This window comes from Manis pentadactyla, chromosome 10 (genome assembly GCF_030020395.1).
Source record: "Manis pentadactyla isolate mManPen7 chromosome 10, mManPen7.hap1, whole genome shotgun sequence".
Classification (NCBI taxonomy): domain Eukaryota; kingdom Metazoa; phylum Chordata; class Mammalia; order Pholidota; family Manidae; genus Manis; species Manis pentadactyla.
Genome location: NC_080028.1, coordinates 49,158,246 through 49,163,294, shown reverse-complemented (window position 1 = coordinate 49,163,294; position 5,049 = coordinate 49,158,246).

Here is a 5,049-nt window from a genome sequence, read left to right as displayed (position 1 = left end):
CGGGATCACTAACCCGAGACCAAACATGGGATGGCGACTCCTTTATACTGGATTTATGCAGACACGAGAGGGCAAACCTCGAATTACACTGCCCCATCCGGACAATCAGACCTTGCCTCCAGCCATCCCTTGTTCTCCGGGAAGTCGCTCGGATCCTGGACGAGCCCCCAAAATGTTAGGGTTTGGGACTCCGGGGCTTCTCCAGAGAACAAACCACACAGGCATGGAGATGTAAATCCAAGCAAAGTCTTTATTCAGCCAGCTAGCTGGGGCCGACAGCACCTCCCCTGACACGCAGGTCGAGTCCGAGCTGTCGACCTTCAAGCAACTTTAGGTATAGATTATATAGGATTTCCACAGCCGTTGCACCAAAGCCCACACATTACCACAACCAATGAATTTAAAACACATCCCATATTTTAACCAATAAAGTTGAAACGAGGACCCGCCGCTTGCCTGACCTTTGCACGAGCATTCCTTAATGTCTTGTCACGAGTTTCGTCCCTCTTAGGGTATGGAAACTGGGTGGCTCTCGCTCTAGGGTGTTTCCTGCATTCCTTTACAATGTTTGCTCTCAGCTTTGTAGATCAGAAATGTGTTATCCGTGTCACCCCACAAGTATAGGTCATTCTCTCAAAAGCAAATTCACATTAATCATAAGCTTACAGAAGTCATAAGAAAGCTGGCTTATTAAGAAATATATCTAATGTAGATAGGAGCGTTCACCTTGTAAAACACATTATTTTCCTTTCCTTTGACCTACGTTAGCTGCTTGGTATGTAGAACCACCGAAAGGGTTTTGTTTTAGTTGCATGATTCAGTTTAGTTATGATACATCTGTCTCCATTATTGAGTTATTCCAGTACACATTGGATTTCTTAAGTCTCTGAGCAGGGGAACTCTTCTTGGAATCTCCTTGAGTTGGACATTGCTGGCTTTTGCTCTTTGTGGTTCCCGTTTTGTGTCATTGTCTAACTGAAGAGGTGATGCAGGTTACATTACCAGGGTAACTGAGGGCTTCTGCACGGCTGGGTTCTCATTGACGCCTCCCTTCCAGCACATGTGCTGTGTGCTCCTGTGTGCAAATCTTCACTCCTCCTCCCGCTCTCATAGATTATATTAAATGCGTTCTTTTGCTGTTTGGAAGCGCTCAGCTTGGGCTTGTCAGTCTTAGTGATGACTTATGAATTTGTCCTTCAGTTTCTGTCTTCTTATTTTTTCCTGTCGTTTCTCTCATTTTATTTCTTCTTTGTCAGCACATAGGATTTCCATTATTATGCCACTATTTTCTCCCGCTCACTTTATTTCTCTTTCCTTCCTTCCCCTCCATCAAAATCATACTTTTTTCACATTTCTAACAGTGATAGTTCTGTGTGCTTTTGGTTGAAAAATCAAAAAAAAAAAATGCATTGGCCTTCAAACAGTGCATGGCCTTCTGATGATATTGGGTGTTTTAGGCCTGTTTGTTGACTTTTGGGTTATCTGTCAACCAGCTTCATAATAGGTGCAAATGCATTGTCAACCTTTTAAATCCTAACTGAAAGGCTATTGGTAGCTCGCTAGCTGTCAGTGGAACAAAAATGTAAATGCTCAGAGGAAAGTGCTTGAGGTGAGTAGTCATGAGAAAAATAAAACTAACTGCATTTTTATGTAAAGTGAATATACTTATGTTTTTTAATACACTGAGCTTTTCAAATTTTCTTACTGCCTACCCACTGGTACTGTAAAAGTCAGTGTACTGAAGGATAAGCACTAAAGTCAGTATACATACTGAAAAAAAAGGATAGGAAAGCATTTTTTTGGTATCAGCATGAAACTAAGTGCATGAAACATTCCCTTTGCTTTTAAAAATTCCCTAATGCAGTACTGGCAAGCATAGAACTTCTTAAATTGGAATTTTAAAATTGGAGTCTAACTCTTCCATGATTGAAATGCAGTGCAACTGAGTACCAACTCTGCAATTTAGTAGTTAAGTTTGGTTTACAGTGGTTAGCAAATGCTGTATAGTTACCTCATGCCACCAGCAGGGTATGGCACTTAGAAACATTTGTTAATAAATTTTAATGCATAGTTTATCACTTATTGTATGAATGATGTAATTTTCAAAAAATGTCATAAATCCCTATTATATTGCTTATAAAATGTAGCAATTCTTTTTTACTTAAACCTAGTCTAAATGACTTTTCATTGATACACGTATTTTACTAATTGAGATACCTACAATAAAATGCACAAATCTTAGTGTATAGCTTGAGGCATTTTGACATGTGTATATATTCATGTCACTATCACTGAGATCAAGATATCAGACATTCTAACTAATTTTCTCCCCTTTCGTGTATTTCACCCATCCCCCTCTCTCCTTCCCTGTGGCAACCAACAGTCTCTTCTCTGTGTTTATGAAACTGTTTCTCTTTTGTTTCTTTGTTCATTTGTTTTGTCTTTAGGTTCCACATACAGTATCTGTCTTTGTCTTATTTCACTTAGCTTAATATCCTCTAGGTCCATCTGTGTGGCAAATGGTGAGATTTCATTCATTTTTATGACTGAGTAGTACTCCATTATATACATATGTACCTCATATTCCTTATCTATTTGTCTGGTGATGGACACTTACATTGCTTTCATATTTTGGCTATTGTAAATGATACTGCAGTGAACATAGGGGTGCATATATCTTTTTGAATTAGTGATTTTGTTTTCTTCAGGTTAAATTCCCAGAAGTGGAATTACTAGATTGTATGGTATTTTTCATTTTTTGAGAAACCTCCATACTGCTTTTCATAGTGGCTGCACTAACTTACATTCTCATCAACAATTTAGGAGAGTTCCCTTTCTCCACATCCTCTCCAATTCTTGTTATTTCTTGTCTTCTTGATATTAGTAGCCACTCTGACTGGTGTGAAGTATCTCATTGTGATTTTGATATGCATTTTCTTGATGATTAGTGATGTTGAGTATGTTTTCATGTCTGTTGGCCATCTATATGCCTTCTTAGGAAAAATGTCTATTTGGGTATGGTGCACACTTTTTAATTGGATTACTTGTTATTTTTCTGGAGTTGAGTTGTATGAGTTTTTTATATATTTTGTTTATTAGCCCTGTATTGGATATATAATTTGCAGATATGTTCTCCCATACAGTAGGCTGCCTTTGCATTTTGTTGGTGGTTTCCTTTGCTGTGCAGAAGCTTTTTAGTTTGAAGTAGTCCCACTTGTTTATTTTTGCTTTTGGTTCCCTTGCCTGGGGAGACACATCCCCCCAAAAATTACTAATGTGAATGTTCAAGAGTTTACTGCCTATGTTTTCTTCTAGTTCTATAACAACTATGTTTTATAGTTTCAGGTTTTATATTTAGGTGTTTAATCCATTTTGAGTTTATTTTTGGAAGTGGTGTAAGACAGTGGTTTGGTTTCATTCTTTTGCATGTAGCTGTCCAATTTTCCCAACAACATTTACTGAAGAGACTCTTTACAGTGTGATTTTTTTCTGAATGGTTCTAACTTTGAAACAAATTCTAAAGAGGTTAACATATCTAGTGGGAAAGAAACCTGATTACTCTGCATTTGGTTAATATATACTCTGCATTGGAAACAGTGAATGAACAAGTGAGTATTGCAAACTTTCTGGTTGTTGATTTAACAAATATTTATTGAACAATTGCTATGTCATCCACTGTGTTAGATAAGATTCAGTGTTGAGTAAAACCAGATACTTGACCTTCATGGAATTTATAACCTACTGGAAGGAAAACACATTAAACATAATTAGATTAAAAGTAAAATTAAACTAAACTAAAACTAACAGTCATGATAAGTTCTAGCAGCACTCTAAGAGCTCATAAATGGAATGTTTTCCCGTCTCCGGGAGGCCAGAAAATATTTCACTGAGAAATGACAGTTGAGCCAACATCAGAGGGATAAGATGTTTACAAGCTAACTTGGGGAGAAAGAGCATTCATACCAGAGGACATTGCAAGTATAAAGACTTGGAGGTAGTTGTGATCATGGAAAGTATGAAGGAATAAAAAAGGCCCATGTGACCATCCTAAGAGCAATTGGAAACCACTGGGGAGAGTTAAGTAAAAGTGTGACATCAGATCTGCATGTTAAATAAAATGTATCATGACTGAATTGTGGATAACTGGGGAGGGACAAGTGTGAGTTGGAAATAATTTTAAACACAAGAGGAAATGCCAGGTAGGCAGTTATATATTTAGATCTGGACATAAAAGAGAGATCTCAGACAAAGGTAGAAATTTTTGAGTCATCTTTGGCTAGGTGGCAAATTAAAACAATATATACGTGTACGATCACTTAGGGTTCAAAAGTATATTGTGAAAAGAAGAGTTGGCCTTGAACTCATGACTGATTAGAGGTCTGTGAGCCTTAGAAAACCAAGATAGAGTGTGTAGAGAGGAAGGAGGAAAACCAGGGGAGTGATCTGTCCTGGAAACCAAGGACAAAGTGTTTCAAGGAGGAAGCAGTAAACACTGTCAAATGCTGCTGAGGTGTCAAGTAAATGAAGTCTGAAAAATTCCTGTTGAATTTTGTGATAGCTTTAAGTGGACCACTGGGAAGGGAAACTGGAATTATGTAGAATGCATGAAATAGGTTGAACTCTTTAAAAGCTTAGCTCTGAGGCAATTGAAGAGAGAGGGTGCTCCTAGTAAACTTTGTAGTGTGGATGTTTTGTTTTGTCTTTAGTGAAAATGATCCGGCATGATTAAAAATCACTGGGAAACATCCATTTAAAAGATTGACAATGCTAGAGGAAAGGAATAGTCTATAGAAAGGGTTCTAGGAAAGCAGAAAAAGATGGGCTCCCAAAACACAATTAGGAGACTAACCTGACATATGTGTAGGGGTATTTCTTATAACTTTCTTTATTAATAGAGGATGAGGATGCAAGTAAATTTGTATTTGTGGTAATCAAAGATGATGGTTCACATCTGATATTAATTTTCTCCATGAAATTGAAAAAAAGAGGAAGAAGGTCAGATGTTTTAGGAAAGCACGTGAAGGTTTAAAATAGTCGTCGTAGAGTGTA